Consider the following 17,728-nt stretch of genomic DNA (forward strand, 5'->3'; position numbering starts at 1 on the left):
TTATGTTGAAGAGATCTCAGGACATTGCAAATGCATGCTGCAATATCTTGGCATGAGAAAAAGTTAATTCTTCACCACTGGGAGTCAGATTTTCCTGGCTTCACGCTTATTACTGGCATTTGATGCACTGGGCTCACCCGCTCCAAGCACAGAGTTGTAACCTTAACTGTGAAGTTTCTTGATTTGTTAGTTTCAGGCAGGCCTTAAACACCCTTTTGTAAGGTTTTACATTCTGTGTTCTCCAGTCTGGTGTTACTACATATCTGATAAGTCTGGGAATTAATTGGCCATCCCATGAGACCTCCAGGTTAGTTTTGTTTGCTCGTGCACACCACACATTCCTCATACGATCAGCTCCCTGCTTCTCTGTCACTGTCGGAAAAAGTTCCAGCTTTCACCACTATTCCTTGAGTAACAGCTTTTAGTTCATTGTGTGACATCCTGCAATGCGGTGCCTTTTCCAAAGAAATGTCAAAAGTAGCATCTCTTCATCCAATCCTCTACAGGGTGCTTGTGAGGGTTAGTCAAATAACCATGTTCTTTAATCCCTAGATGGCGCTAGTTGTTTTAATACAGATATCTTTGTTGTGTTTTTACAAGGAAATGACTGAAATGTAGAGTAAATTCAGTCTGTAGCTATGGCAGTGTTCTTACCAGACAGAGAATAAAAAGGAATCCTAGTCTTCTTCCTTAACTGTGGAACTGAACAGCATGTGTTACATATATGAGAACAAGATGTAAAGGGTAGGTAAATCCTCTTGAATTTCAGATGAAGTATTGCTCTGTTAGACATGTCAGGCTAAATTCATCCCTTGTGTCATTCCACTGCCTTCAAAGGAATGACACAAAGGAAGAATCTGGCATATTGTCCAAAGTAATGCAACAGATTGAACTATGGATAGTTTTGATTAAAAATTGATATGATGATACAGGAAAATATATAATCATATATAATCTGTTCTTACTCTTGGGCAACTCCACTAACTTTGACTTTGGATCAGGGAACCATATTTGGTCATAGATTTTAGATTTTAAAACAAAGTGTAGTTTGGGGTATCTTATGAATTCATAGCCCCAAATTCTCCCCAGACTTACAGTATGTGCATTACGACCTCACTGAATAAAGCCAGTGGGATTCCACTGTAGTGATGAATTGGTCTATAATTATTTAAATGATAATAAAACCCCAGATAAGTGAATTCAGATAAAACATGACTCTGATGTGATAATTCAGTATATTTTCAATATTATTATGCTACCTTGTGATTTCAGTTATTTTATTTTGTATTAAAATAGCATGTAGGGTCAAGTTAAGATCAAGGCTTTATCGAGTTGGAGAGTGTAAAAACACACAGGCAGACCCCTTCCCTGCAGCATTTGCAATCTAAGATAAAGTAATGGTACTTCTAAATAAAATATCAATGATGTTATCACAGCTAATGACGAGGGCCATAATCCTGCAAACTGCTCTATTTTATAACTTGGAATAGCTTGCAGGCTTCAAAGATGAATACTATAACTGTAATATATTCACAGAGTGCATACAAGAAAGTTGGCGTTCAGATTTCAGAAGTTAATTTGCTTTTTACCTTGAAACCATTGGACATCCTCATCTCTGCCATATTTGATGTTTTGTTCAGTCATAATACACTGAGTTTCCTCAAATGAGAGAGGAAATTGTGGAAATGGCTTTAAAAATGTGTTGCTCATTTATTATAATCTATTGCTAGATTATTTGAAATGGTCTCTAAGAAGAGGCATGCAACTTTTTACAAAACTTACAAACTGAGGATCTGACACAGTGTGACCGGTGGTGTGTGTCTTAGAAGAATTTTACCTGTAGTCACTGTAAACAACAGTCTGTATGTTTGTTGCTCTTGTATATTAGCCTGTTGGGGCCTACTTGTTTTCTCACTGAGAATTAAGAAACATTTGTCTTTTAATTGCTTATTTTCAATAAAATATAAAACTGCTCTAACAGAGCTGGGCACAAAACCATTGAAATAGCACAAATGTGCGATAGCAGCCCAATATTCTGGAAGCTATAAAGAAATGTGTCTTACCCAGCTTTTATATTACTGACTCTGTAAAGACGATGCTTTTCATGCATTAACAGAGCTACTGGCCTTGACAGGTCTTTGACATTGATGTTAGGCAATTATATTAAGAAAGGGAAATATTTCCAGCTTCCTTCCAACCTATAGCATATAAAAGTGCAATTGTTTGTTGTAGCAAGCCACGGGGAGTAGCAAAGAATTCTGCTCCCATTGGTTGGTGATCACTATATTTTGCAGTATCAAAGTTATCTGTTGCTATATTCTTTCTTAGAAGCATATGCAAAACTGCCATTTCTCAGTGTTTTATTGTTAGGCCCAAGCAATATGCTTTCTTGGAAATACTTAATCTCCATGAACTGCTTAAGGGTCACCACAAGTAATTAACTCTGAGTGAAAATTCTGTGGTTTTAGAGGTTGCTATCTCTATAGCAGTGGACTGTGATTTGCAGCTTTCTATAGACTTGGGGGTTATTCTTTACTTCTTGAGGAGAGTTGGCAGGAAAAGGGATCAGGAAGAGGTTTCCATTTGTTTGTTTAAATTGGGTTATTGAGAGTGTATGATTGCAATGACTTTTCATTGGTATAGCAGACAGGCTATACCAGCCTCAAGACTGTTTTAGCTGGCCAGTTTTGAAATGCTTGGTAAAACACAGCCATGCCTATATGTGATAGATTAATTCAGGTGTGAATTCTCTGGAACTTTTTATCCTGAAAATAGGAAATGAAGGGTTCATATGCTCTCCTCATCATACCTCCAGCAAAGCATATCATAAAGTGAGTGTCAGCACAGTAGTTAGAGAAGAGGGTTGGAGACTCAGGACTCTTGGTTCTTCTATTCCCAGTACTTCTACCAATTTGCTGCATGAGCTTGTGCAGATCACATAACTTTTCTGTGTGTCCTTGACATGTCATTTTGTTCAAAGTCTTAGAGGGTAGCCGTGTTAGTCTGTAGTTTCACAAATAACAAGCAGTCCTATGGCAAATTTGTTAGGTCATGAGCTTTTGTAGGTAAAGCCCACTTCATCAGGTGAGAATGGAGTAGAAAAACAAAATCCAGGGTTTATGTAGTGGTGGCTGGGGAGAAAGAAGGTTACCTGTTACTAATAGTACAAAGGGTTGGTTTTTGAAGCTTGCTTATATAAAATTTATGAAGAGTTTGTGGATCCTTGGAAGAAAGGTCAAATGGTATGGTGACCATATCTCCCTGTCCCAAATATGGGACAGGGAGATATCAGGGGGGAGGGGTGGTTCCTCCTGGCTCCGTCAAGCCCCAGGGAGCCAGGAAGGAAGCGGCAGCCATTGTCCCACCCCAGGAGCTCTGGGGAAGTGGCAGGGACCTGGCAGCTGCCCAGGCTCCCCTGCTTCCCTGAGGCTTGGGAAGCGGCTTTCGCCAGCAGCTGCACCTATGCAGCTGCTGGCGGTAAATGTTATGGTGGGGAGGACCCAAATACGGGACAACGAGTTTCAAAAATAAGTAACGACGCCTTTTTGTTATCCCAAATACAGGCCTGTGCCTCCAAATATGGGACAGATGGCCACCTTTTTGAAGGGAAGCATCACCGTTATGCCTACTTTAAAAGTTTAGTGCATATGATAAATATTAGAAAAGCCCACTATAGATTTATAGCTTAGTTTTAACTCTTCAGCGCAAAGGAAAATGAAAGTATATAAATTGTATAGGGTGTAATGTACGTACATTTATTTTTCTTTAAGCTCAAGAAGAGTTAATACTAAGCTTCTAAAAACATCAGGCAACATTCTGTTGCAATCAGAAATTACAGTCCAGATGCTAGCGAGATGGATGGAATGGTGGACTCCTGACTCTTGAAACTTGAAATATGCATCTTAATGGGCTGCTTTCATGTTAGCAGAGAATGAGCTAGTTAGGAATAAATCTTCAGTTAAATCTTATCCAGATTCATTGTAAGATTCATACTTGTGATCAAGGTGTTGAAATGCACCACATTTTCATTTGGTGCACAGATGTGGTTGGAACAAGTCAGGCTTGTGCTCCAGAGTATTCATAATAAATTAAGCTCTCTCACTCACTCTCTGCGGAACTAGCACTGTGGGTTTTAACTATTAGCTCTGATGCTAAGGAATCACTTGAGATCTGTATTCTGAAGAAAATGGTTTGTGTTTGTTTTTTAACCCAGAGTGATCTGAAATATAATTATATCATGAATAGCTCATGAGCATTTAGTAGCATTACAAGTTTTTAGATATGCTTTAAATCTTGAGATGTACATTAAGTTCTGAGCATTAATAGACCAGCTGGTATAAATTGATATAGCTCCCTTGATGTCAGTGGTCTTATATCAATTTATACCAGCTCAGAATTCTGATCTATCATTCTTCAGTTACATCTGTGATATCTTAAATTACCAAGCTGATCATCTTTTGAAAACAAGAAAGCTTGAATAAACAGGTCTTGCCAAACTCTCCTGGGATACCATACTTATTGAAATAAGAAATTGTATATGTTATCCTTTTTATATAAAGAAGAAATTCTTGCTTGTAAGGAACCATGAGTTACTAGGGAGCAATCATGGTGGCTTCCTATTAAGAATATAATGGAGCAAATATATGTGAAAACCCAGTTGCTTTAGACAGAGCTCTCTCTTACCAACTTTTGGTGAACCAAGGAAAAGAAGGACCACAGAGTGGCTACCTACTTACACACAACTTCAGATCCATAGAAGTTCCAGAAAGGAAGAAGCTTTCAGCCAACAGGCAAAAGTATGCTGAAAACAGAGCTTTATTTGCATAAGCTTTCTGCCCAGAAGTGTTCATCAACAGAGAATTAGGTGGGGAATGGACTTAAATTGAAAGACAACAACAGCATTCTCTAGTTTATGGGAAGAAGTCTGTTCGAGAAATTCTAGTGTGAGCTGTACTTATAAGTAGTCTATTTCACCAAAGACAAAATGTTGTGGGAGGATGGGTGGGGTGGGGAAAGGAAAAAATGCTGCTGAAGCAGTCAGGGAACTGCTGAATAAAGAGGATATTTTTGAACAATTAGGGCTTAGATTTTTACTGAGCATCACTTGGCTCCAGGATAAAATAGCAATTAAAGAAACTAACCTGAGTGGAAGAATAAAGCAGGTAAATGCTTCATCTGCGTGGAAACTCCATGGGAATATGGAAGACAACTATAAGAGATTAAAAAGATTTTCACTTTCTATTGGTAAATAATATTGCTGGTGGAAAGGAAGATAATCAGAAGGTAGCCTTATTTCGGATAATAGCAGGGTCTGATTCCCTCCCTAAGTTTAACAGTTTTCTGTTAATGTGAGCAAAGAAGGCTAAGAAACTACATTATAAAAATGTAGGGACTCCAGCTGAAAATGAAAAATGAGAGAGGTTTTTAACTTGAGGATACAAAAAGAAAATGGAACTATGGCTGCTAATCAGAAACCAGAATGGGATTTGAATCCAGAACAAAAAACTCAGGGAGAGACCACTGGGAGACACAGAGAATGAATTCCTGACTAGTCAAGTAGAATTTGGCAAGCAAAGAAAGTCATCCTTGAGGATGATGGGCAGTGCTCCAATTCTTTGAGCATGATTGAGAAGGAACCTGAGGCAGCAAGGCATGTGCAAAAACAGCATGTGGACTTGCATATGGTATGAGAACTTTGGCACAAGCCAGGACAACACCTAGCATGTGAGGTAAAAATGCAATAAATGCAACGGATTACTTTGCTCTGCAAGAGCTCGCAAATGACAGAGTGTACAGAGTATGAACCAGAAAGACAATGAAAGCACCACTAGCTCAGCTGAATTCCTCAAAAGAGGAATGGAGAGCATTGCAGCAGAAGATAAATGTACTATTACACTGAAAGCAAATGACACTTATTCTTTTTAATTTGCACATGGGTGCACAAGCCAACATGGTTTCAGAAACCATACTAGCGGTACTACAAGAAAAGCCCGGGGTGGTGGAAGGTAAACTAAAGGCTTTGTGTGGTGAGTTTATTTGCATTAGTATATGCAAACTAGATATATACATAAACAAAAAACTGAAAAAAATACAATTTGTCATAGCACTGGGAGAATGAATACCTCCTAGTGAGTTAAAAGTATTCCAAACCCTTGCTATTACTAAGAGGCAGCACTCTTTGGAGGAGTGAGGGAAGAAGATTGAGGATATCTTACAGAAGTTTCAGGGGATAGAAAAGCTCTCAACAGAGTATAAAACAGAGATGAATTCATGCCACAAGTCATGGCTTATGATGGTTCTCCTCATCTGAAGGCAGAGGTTAAAAAAAAAAGGAGATGGATATGGTTCTTTCTTTCAGAACAACAGACAAGTAAAAGAACTAGCAGAGTAGATGCATGCATTGGTTAAGACAGAAAAAATGGAAAGACTGATGCATTTATTTTTGTATAGACCCCAAAGAATTAAATAAATACGTACACAGAATATTTCCAACTACCTAAGAAAGTTGGAAGAAATCGGGAGGCGGATGATGACAAATATTTTTCTGCACTCGATGCAGCAGTGTTCTGGCAAGAAAAACAAAGCACACATTTCTACATTTTGAACACACCTTGAGGGAGACTCTGTTTTGACAAACTGTCATTTGGGTTTTGATTAGTACCTGAGGAGTACCACAACCATTTCATAATACGGAGGGTACTCAGTTTTATGTACAACATGAAATCTTGTGGCACCTTATTGACTAACAGATATTTTGGAGCATAAGCTTTCGTGGGCAAAGACCTGCTTCATCAGATGCATGCATGACTCAGCTGTTAGTCTGTAAATATCTGTTAGTCTATAAGGTGCCACAAGACTTCCAGTTTTATGTATCTGAAGCAGAAAAGTATGACCAGAAGCTCTGAGCAGCTTTCGAAAAAACCAGAACTGCTGGTCTACAGCAAAACAAAAATGTGAATTTTGTTTAAGTGAAAATAACCTAACCAAAGGAAAACCAACAAAGCAAGGAGCACATGAGTAAGGCTGAAGCCTGATATGGCTGCCTAAGACAAAGAAGGGGAAAGAAGACTACTTGGAATGGTGAACTATAAAAGGAATCTGTATCTAATCTAGTCACCTGTACTGGCAAGTGGAGATGCTGCTATGAAGATGGCCAATGTACATAGGATTCAAATCTCCATAAAATGTTGGAGAAATGGAAGGGGTTAAGTAGAGAGATCACAGTCCTGACGTAACATGACAATACGTAAAAAAAAATCCAACTTATCCATGGACACTTCCAAGGACAGTATAGATGAAGTCCTGTTACAAAAGCAGGGTCAAAACTGGAGTCCAGAGAGTTATGCATCACAGGTGCTACCAAAAATTGAGTGTCAACATGCTTAAATAGAAAAGGTTTTAGTCATAATCCGTAGACATAAAATGTTTCAGGTCTTTATTTATGGGATGCCAGTGTTAGCTGAAACTGATCATAAATCACTTATCATTATTGCCAAGAGGCCTGGCAAACCCCCTCACAAACGGAGTTACTTGTTTTTGGCAGCAAACGTCGGACTCACAAATAAAGTATAAAGTTTGGAGAGATCTGGTGGTTACACAAATTTTCTTGAGTATTTGACAACTGTGCAATGAAGTGAAGTCCAGAACTAGACTTTGCACATGTCAGTCTGATTAATTAAATAAACAAGCATACCACCTTGTCTGGTTACAGGTGAAACATGGATTGTAACTGCCAGAGCTACTGTTCAGAGTGAGGCCCTGCAAAAAGTGATCAAAGCTGCAGAAAGGCTGGGGCTACATATTTTCAGCTCCTATATAACTAGAGGAAGGGGGAACACTCAGTTCTAAATGGGATTTTGTTTAAATCCCTAAGGATTTAAAAGAAAAATGTATTACAAAGGATATATAAAGATTATTTAGGGATTGAAAACATAAACAAAGGGCTACAGATATTTTGTACTGGCCTCAAACAAATAAAGGCTGAAAATCTCTAGTTCGGCATTTGCTGACCTGGCAACATCTACGGCCCAACATGACTTTAGTTAGCCAGGCGACAACTTATTACGGGTGTGGCCAAGTTTCCTGTGGTTCTATAACGTTTGTTTACAGCCATCAGTCCTGGCTCTCAGTGTTCTGTGCTATTATTCAGCTGCAATTTACCCCTAAATGTCTTCTAAGAGCCCAGTAAGCAGTGGAAGTGTTGGTAATGCTGCTGGACCAGGGATCTGCAACTGAGGTAACAAGAAGGGACATTTTTTCAAATTCATTTAGAAAATCAATGTGTTAAGAGCCGCAATGCATGTGAGTTTAAGCCAGTCCTTAATAGTCTAATTGTCCTTTTTGTCACCCCTGTTTTAAGAATGGCGCACATACCATTTTTGTATCAGTTAGAAAATTGTTACCCCCATCTCCAGGCTTTACCCTCCTCAGCCCCCAAATTTGCCCCCCATTCCCATGTTTTATCCCCATCCCACAAACATGCCCCCATCCCCAGTTTAACCCCTTCAGCCCCAAATGCAGTGCCCCCTCCCACAGACCTTCCCCCTCCCCAAGATTTATCTGCCTCAGACTCGCTGCAAACTGCCCATCTCCCTGGCTGCTGAGGTACGAGGAGATGGTCTGGATCCCGTGCCCACCCTGCCCCCCTTTCCCCCCCGCAGTGTGGGCAGATAGTGTGGTCCAGGCAGTGGCAGTGCTAGTGCTGGGGGCTGTTGGAGGGGCACTTCCAAGCTGGTGGTGGTGGTGGCAGCAGCAGGGGCGGGGGAAGCAAACAGCTGGCAGAAGAGCGGCCACCTGTCTTCCCGCTTTGTCTGCAGCTCCCTTCCATGGCTGGACCGGATTAGCCCACTGTCTCCCTGGCTGCTGCTGATGCTGAGTGCACTGCCCAGAGTGGGCTTCAGTAGCCGGGCAGTGCCAGCCAGGCAGGTGGGTGGGAGCAGGCTGGAAGCCAGAGGAGGACAAGCCCTCCCCCCGGCCCCCAGGCTGGGAGCAAGAAGAAGCAGTGCTGGCCATGGCTAGGGTGAGCCACCTGCTTTCTTTCCCTGTCCTCCTTGCATGGTTGGGAGGCACCTGCCCACAGCTCCTGGTGGTCGCTGGTGAGCAGCGTGCTGCTGGTTGGGGGGAGCACTAGTCCACTGCTGCCTCTTCCCTTCCACATGCCCCCCTCCCCAGCCTCCTGCTTCTCATTATGGCTCTTGGCAGGGAAGCCTTGCCAGCTTCCTCTTCCCAGGTTCCCTGCTACTGCTAACGCCACGCCCCTTTTAACTGGAGACATTGTTTAAGCGGCGGCAGCAGCCTCCAGAGCTGCAAGTGGAGTCAGCACTGGCAGTGTTTGGAGCTGCAAGTGGCTCCTTAAAGAGCTGCATGCGGCCCCAGAGCTGCAGGTTTCTGACTTCTTTGCTAGACAATATTGACTTCCCACAGTTTGGCAAATTCTCTGCTTTGGCACCAGTCAGGTCCCAAGGGTGCTGGTCTAGAGAGGTTCAACCTGTGATAACATTAAGGAAACTGCCAGGTCTGGTCAAATAGACTAATCATACAGAGCACATTAAGCCAAAGAGTCCAAATTTGCATCACAGAAAAATTGGTCCTCTGGAACAAAGTAGACATGGATTTGCTTAGGCTAACTAGAAAAAGACTACGTACTGGCTCTAGAAGACTGTTACTCCAACTTCTCTGAGCTAGCCTTATTAAAAGCTATTAAAAGAGCCAAACAAATAATTGTGGAGGTCAGCTCTATTTTGATTAGACATGGTATACTTGACATAGAAAAGTCTGAAAATGGGCTTGAGTTGAAGCAGTTTGTGGCGAAATTCAGGTATAGACATACATACATACATACATGCATACATATATATATAACCACTAGTCCAAAGTCCAAAGATTTGATGGAAAAAGGTATTAAAGTAATAAAGCAGCTACTGAAGAATGGTGTCAAGTCAGTCTCTAATCTGTATTTAACACTGGTACATTACAGGATGGCACCACTGAAACACACTTTGTCATCTGCCAAGATTTGTTTAATAGACAATTGAGCACTGGAATGATCACAGTGGTAAAAGCTGAGAAAGAGAAAAGGGGGATTCGCAGAGGGGTCCTGGAAGTTACCACTTCATTAATATGATGCAGTGCACATTTATGCTGGAAATCACTGGTCATGTGCTGTCACATGAGGTTGTCCCATGGTCATATGAGGCTGTTACCACAGAAGGACACATACTAAATGACACATTCTCTAGCTACATCTACTTATTTACATACTCTGGGTGAAGTTTATACTATGGAGAGAGGCCACCACAAGGCTCATGCCACATTTATATCGCATATACAGCAAGGTTGTGACATTCACAAGTTAACATTTGCGAATTCAGTTATTCACAGGCAGCTGCCACTTACTCAGGGCTGCGGGTAGGGAGCACCCGTGGCTGCCATTTACCCAGGGCTCCCAGGGAGGAATGCTGGTGGCTGCTTCCCCAGGGCTCTGAGAGCCAGCCAGGGGGCACAACATGGCCACTAACTGGCTCTCCATGGCCCCCTGCCAGTTTCCACCTTCCTCCTGCTGCTACCCTGGAGCCTGCCGAGTGCCTCTTCCCCCAGCCAGGGTAAAACAGTATTTGTGAAATGATATTTGCAAAATTCAACATTCATGAGGGTTCTTGACACCAAACCCTCGCAAACGTTGCAACCCTATTGTAAATGTTCCGTTGAAGATATAAGTGTCTTATGCAGCGGGTGAATTTCACCTCATGTCTTCATTTTTCATCCCTTCTTCTTTTTCTCTTACTCATTCTTCCTCCTTCCCATTCCCTCTCTTTCTTTAAACAAAGTGGCTGGGTGCAGGTCTTTTATGCCTTTTCCTAATTAACTGCTATCACCAGATTAAGTGTTAAAAGGGAAACATTTGCCTAAACAAGAATAATGTAATAAGGGTGGAGTGCAATTGTTTTTAAAAATCCTTCCAAAATTCTTCCCTTCAGTCTTAGTCCAAATGTTCAGCCACAGAAAAATAAGTAAAGCAAATAAGAAGAAAATCCCAAAGGGTGATGTTGACATAAAACACAAAAAAAATATTGTTCATCTCCTTTTTTAGCTACAGGTTGGTACACAACTGCATTGAAAAACAGACCTCTTCAACTTTCACAATTAATAGTGCTCTTTTGATATTCCTGTAAAGATTTAAGAGCAAAAGGGAAGACTTTTTGACCATATAACTGATTTTTGGAAAGATAATTGGCTAGATGCTCTAGCATGCTGCATCTGCTTTGCACCACGCTGTCAACATAATCTGACTTCATATCCTGATTAACTGCCTGAGGGAGAATCGCCCTGCTGCAAGAAAAGAAAAATATTCTATGGGACTGGAGTTGTTGTTGGGGTCTCTTATACCATTCATCTCCCTGGTTTTGATGCAACAGAGGAAAGGATGTATAGTTAGATGAAAGTGGGGGCTTGGCTGAGGCATCCCTGCACAATGGTAGCCCACTAATGAAATATTTGTGCCCTATAGCCACTTTGGCTAGATGTAAATGGCATGATCCAGGGATCTTGAATCCAGCCTGCAACTTGTATAGAATCAGCCACAGTCAAACCCCCCACCTAGCTGCCAGTTAGCAATAGCTTACTTGAGACCCATGAAGCCCAGCTTCAGTGTGAGGCTCCAACTGGCAGAGTTACAGAGAGGCCAATTGGCATGCTGGCCCTATGTAAGACAGCACCATGAACCAGGGTCAGATTAACTCTTCTATTGGCCTGGAGCTATTAGATTTTGTGGGTCCCCCTAGGCTCTGGTATAGGGCCAAAAATGACATTTTCAGAGCGTGGGGGCTGAGGCACAAGGTGGATGTGGGAGTGAAGGCTTTGACTAGGGGTGCAGGTCCTGGGTTGAAGATGAGGGTTTTGGGGTGCAGGAGTGGGCTCCAGGCTGGGGCCAAGGGGTATGCAATATGGGAGGGGCTCAGGGCAGGAGGTGGAGGTGAAAGGTCTGGGACGGATTTAGGGCATAGGAAGAGGCCCAGAGAAGCAGGTAGGGATGTAGGGTGTGGGCAGGTGTTACCGTGTGGAAGGGAGCTCAGGGCTGGGGCAGAAGATTATGGTGTGGGGCACTTACTTGTGGGAGCTCCCCTTTGGTGGTACAGGCCCCATGGAGGGGACAGATGGCTCTGCATGCTGCCTTACACTCACCCGTGCTCACTGCTCCCTATAGCTCCCATTGGCCACGATTCCTGACCAATGGGAGCTGCAGGGACAGAGCCTGCAGCCAAGGAGAGTGTATGAACGGAGCTTCTGGATACTTACAGCACCAGCTCAGTGTGGTGAGGGATGACAACATGTGGGGCGGCATCATCCCCTCCACCCACCACCACCAGGCACATCCAGAATACAGGGTCTCTGGTGGCTGCAGTCCAGGACCCTAGGACAAGGCGGTCCCACAAAAAGATTGGTTGGCACTTTTGGTGGCCTGGCGATCTTTTTTGTGAAGCCCATTTTAACCCAGGGCCCTGAGCTGCAGCCCCTAAAGCCCCTTTCTTAATCGAGCCCTGGCAAGCAAAGGAAGCTATCTGAATAATTGGGCTTCCCTGTGATCTTGATTGTGAACCCTGTGTTTCTTGCTACCCACGTCTGCTTCCCCAGCTTGGAAGACTAGCAATGCAATCCAGCTTGACTTTTAGCAGCAGATGAGTGTTTCCCAACCTACAGTTTGTCTCCTGCTTCTGGCCACTGGTATTCACACCTGGCCTGGCTCTGGTTCCTGACTCATAGTTTTGCTCTCCTGTTTGTCTCAGGTTTCTGATCTCGCTGTACACAACCCAGATAAATAATGGCTGTGTAGTCTATCTCCTACTGCTAGATATGGCCACCTAGAATCCAGTTGTGACAGTAAGTAGAATTCTGTAAATAAATGAAAAATTGGGGAAAAAAGTTTTGGGTTAAACAAAAAATAATTTTGTCCAAATATTTGGTGAATTTAAAAAGTTGAAAAAAATATCCAAAGATCTATTTTGGTAAAATGAAATGGCTTTTTTTTTGATTGCATGTAGTTTTTCTCTTTTTTTTTAATTGGGTGATTTTTTAAAATATATCTGAAGAATATTTCTAAACAAAAAAGTCATTTTCAACTGAAAAATCAAAATGATTTTAAAGTGTCAAAATGAAATGAATAGGGGGTTTTCCTGACATTTTGTTTGCTTTTCATGGAACTAACATGAACTTGTGGAAAATCTCAGCAATAGAAGAATCTGTATTTTTTCTCAAAAAGTTCTCATGGAAAAGTTGCACCCAAGTGTAAGTTAGAGCTGCTTTCAGTAATATTTATGAAAACAGTGAATTTTGTGGAATACTGGTGGAACGCATCTGCCAGATGAATATGTTTGTACATGTTATATGATCAGCATGTCTAGTCAAATGAGCTCAGTTTTGAATAATAGCAGCAAACTACTCCTGAACAAGTGCTCAGTTGATGGATTGAAGGTTGATGTTGCTTCGATGACTGAGTGTTCAGCTATTTTTTACATGAGTTCTGGATTTGTTTGTCTTTATGGCTTCTCACATCCAATGTGAGTCCAATCCTGGATTTGTGAATGCAGTTGCATTTCTTGCAGGAGTAGTCATCATACAGGAGAGGGTATGAGGCCTTATGATGCGCTGTCTTCTCTTGCAGAGGCTTCACATACCTCACTCCTCAAAAGTGGACTGTAGTTTCATGGCCTAGACCTCTCCTTTTGGCTCTGGCCAGTGCATGTTTTCTCAGGTTTCAGTGTCTGTCATGCTTGCATTAAAGTTGGCCTTCAGGGTGCCTATATGTAAAGATGGGCTGACCTTCAGAGAGGGTTCCCAGGCACAATCGGCTGTAGAGCACTCATGAAGACCACACGTCTGACCAAGTGAAATTGACCTCTGATGTACATGATCTTATTGCCAGAGACTTAACACCTTTCAAAGTCTTCAGTGCTAGGGATCTTGTTCTGCCACTTGACATTGCAGAGGGATCCTAGGCAGTGAAGATGGAAGCTCTCTAGCTGTTTGATATGGTGGCACTAGAGCAGCCATGTCTCACTGCTTTAGAGGAGTGTGGTGAGGACAACAACATGGTAGATTTATATTTTGGTTCTGAGGCAGAGTCCATGCTTCCTCAAGAGTCTGTGGATAAGTCTGTCCAATACTGAAGGATCTCCTTATCTAATATGACCTTGCTGGAAAGTATGCTACCCAGGGAGGAGAATTTCCTGAGTGACTTGGAAGAGATGTTGTCAGTTGTGATGATTGGAATTGATGACTTACGATGATGCTGGTGATTCAGTGATGGATAGTGCATGACCTCCATCTTTTTCAGGGTAATTATACAACAATTATACAACTACAGCTTTGATACAGGTGCAAAGCAATACAGGATATGATAAATGTAATCAGTCATGTGTTGAACGAGGACATAGTCATCAACAAACAGAAGCTCTCTTAACAGCTGTTCAGTTATATTAGTGTGGGCCTTGAGATGCAGTAGGCGGAATAGATCCCCCACCGCCATCCTCATTAAACCAGATGTATGTACATCTGCCAACTCCTGGCATGCAAGCAAGAGCACAGCTGAAAAGACCACAGCAAAGGGGACTGAAGCCATTACATGTCTTGTTTGGTGCTTTTGGTGACAGGATATTCTTCTGATGAGTCACTGCACTCCATGCCTATTGTCATCATGCCAGTGTGAAACAAGCAGATGATAACAATTGTCTTCTCTGGACAACAGACTTTATAAAGGAGTTTCCATAGGCCTTTGCAATTTGTGTTGGAGACCTTATCCAGATAAGAAACAACCATGAACTGGTCCTTGTTCTGTTTACAAGCTTTCCCTTGTATTATTAAAAAAAAAAAAGTGGAGATACACATCTCCTAGAACTGGAAGGGACCTTGGGAGGTCATCTAGTCCAGTCCCCTGCTCTTTTGGCAAGGCCAAGGACCATCCCTGACATCTACTTGCCCTAGTCCCTGAAGTGCCTTCCCAAGGATTGAGCTCATAACCTGGGGTTTAGCAGGACAGTACCTAAACCACTGAGCTAGCCCTCCCCCAATTTAGGAGACAAAAATCATATTCACAGTAGAATAAGTGGCACTAAAATCCATGCTGACTTTAAATACACGGAGTCCATTTAGGGCATGTCTACGCAGCAATACAGAAAGACCTCCATCAGATACAAGACAGCTGGTGGGAGAGCAAAGCCAAAGAAATTTTTAAAAAATCCTTTTTATGTTGTGCTGCAGGGAAACAGAAGACATTTGAAATATCTGACCAACATTTTGATCAAAATTTTTCTATTGATGGTCATTGCTCAATGAATTATTTTTAATCTTCTAAATGCCTGTGAGCAAGATGTGATCACCATGAGTCCCTTATTTAGACTGACTTGCTGAATTCTTTACCTGTTTATTTTTACTCTGTGGATTAAGCACTATGTTTGGTGCATAATATTCAAACTGTGACCATGTTTGCTGCTGTTGGTCACCTGTGTTGAATGGTATTGTTTTTGTCCTGCTCGCTGATTGAATGAGCACAACTCATGACCAAGTCACCTGGAATAAGCCATCGGTCCTTTGAATTTCTCAATGAATGGCATCAGTTCAGGGAGAAGGAACAAGCACAAACAGGATTAGGGGATTTTAGAAAGGAAAACTTTTTTTTAACTCTCTGGGCCACTGACTTTCCTAAGGATAATTACTGGAAAAATTAGAGTACTGACTGGCTGACTGGACGATTTAAAATTAACCTACTATCACATTTTCACAATGCAAATACATGTAAAGCCTTACCTGTGAAGTGCTAACAGATCTGCTTTCAATAACCCCCTACTAACTAACAGTACTAACAAACAGCCAATGACAACAAACAGGTGGAAATTAATAAAAAACAAACAAAAAACAAACAATCCTCCACTTCATTTTTTGCTTTTACAGGAAAAAGTGCCAGAGACATCAAGAAACCCATTAGAGACTTCAGTATTGATTATAACTGGAAGGCATCCAGATATTATGGGGATAAGCACAATATGATACCCTAAAATGATATAAGGTAATTGCCTCTGTGCAGGATCTGTGGCCAGGTATTTTTGGAACTTGGCTTCCCTCTGGGTCAATTAATATACCCTTCTACACAGTATACCATTCTGGTACTAATTCTCATGTGCTCGGAGTCATTCTCAAAAATTCAAACTTTTTCCAGCAATGGCCTTCTCAGGCAACTCTTATTTGAAACACATAATGTCTCTTTCTCCTTTTCTTCCTATCTGCTCACACCCCAGAATTCCTGGTTCCTATGTGTTTACGCATGGCTGACATGTAGTAGCCTAACACACCAAGCCAATCTACTGAGGAGGGCTTCAAACTAGGTTCAAAGAGGACAAGTGACATAAACTGAGAGTTAAGCATTAAAAGAAGACCTTAGCAGAAGGGTTGGGGTGGAGGAGGCAAGAGAGAACACAAAAAATTACAGTAGGTTCATAGGAATAATGAGAGGAAAATTAATAGGGGAATTTGTTCAACATCTTAGATGTTTATACACAAATGCAAAGAGTGTGGGGAATACACAGGAAGAACTGGATGCATTAGTGCATAAGCTAAATAATGACTTAATGGAAATCACAGACCTGCAGTGGGGGCAGGAAGAATGATAAATCTGATGTCCAGAATATTAGTATATTGTTCCTGCCCTGCTTGCAGTCTCTGCACCTATGCTATTTCTATTTTTTCCCAGCCTTGTTTCTAAACCCGCTCCATCTCCACATACTTCCTGCTCTAGCACCGGGTTCTGTTCCACCCTGTTTTCTGGCTTTGATTCTAGGCTCCACCTTTGGCTGCATTACTTCTGCTCTGGCACTCAGTTTCTGTCCTCCAATACTGCTTTTCAGTTCATCCCTGGATTGTGCCCTGCTGGCTTTTTTGTAACTGGTAGTCTGAACTTCGTTTCAGTCACTACGCCTGACCACCCCCAGTGCAGTAGGCTACAGTTTGAGCAGACCATGTACAAAGCATTGGAGCCCACATAAGTGGCATGGACCCACACACTTCAGTTTTTCCCTGACGAAGCTGGGGTGAGCCATAGGAAGCCTACAGGTGCAGGTGTTCACCCTGCAGATGCAGAATGTGGCCCTACAAGTGCAGGCAATTTTATCAGCAGCCCAAGTTCTAGCTTCCCAGCAGTTGACAGTTCAAATCCATTTCCTAGGTAGATTTCTTGGTGATTGTGCTCAGTTCTAAGTTTTCTGGAATCAGTGCTGACTCCCCTTCTGGTTGTGCCCCCAGTCACACCCCACAGACCGGGCCTGAGTAGGGCTTATAGTTTGTGGAGACCTTGGTTTCCCCATCCTTGGAACAGTCCAGCCCTTTTTTGGACCAGATGGAGTGGTTAATTCAGGCCAAGACGGTTTTCTTTGGTGAGCCCCACAAAACCTGCATCACTGAACCATGTTATACAGGCTACAGAAAACATATTAATCATCTGTCCAGTATGCTGCCAAATTCTGTCATCTCTACATTGACTTCAAGTAGGATGAGGCTGTAGAGATAGGAGCTAGGAGCTGAAGTAGCAGAGACCAGCTGCATTCATGATGAGCCAGAGTTTGGGACAGCATCCACCCATTGAGCCAGAAGTAACACTGCAGCAGAGCATGGTGAGCGCTTGGAGAGAACATGGTGAAGACTATGGGCAGAGAGGGCCCAGTGCAGGGATACATTGCCAGACAAG

The 17,728-nt window shown here is 42.2% G+C and overlaps 1 long non-coding RNA gene across 1 annotated transcript in view; it reads left to right on the forward strand.

The window, feature by feature from the left end:
* The first annotated feature begins 655 nt into the window (after positions 1-655).
* LOC142010443 (uncharacterized) overlaps positions 656-17,728 on the forward strand; it is a 68,344-nt gene continuing 51,271 nt past the window's right edge. Inside the window, exon 1 of the long non-coding RNA XR_012644800.1 lies at positions 656-744. This is a non-coding gene — a long non-coding RNA (uncharacterized LOC142010443). The remainder of the gene's footprint in view (positions 745-17,728) is intronic.

Source organism: Carettochelys insculpta, chromosome 3 (assembly GCF_033958435.1).
Source record: "Carettochelys insculpta isolate YL-2023 chromosome 3, ASM3395843v1, whole genome shotgun sequence".
In the NCBI taxonomy this organism is placed as follows: Eukaryota; Metazoa; Chordata; order Testudines; family Carettochelyidae; genus Carettochelys; species Carettochelys insculpta.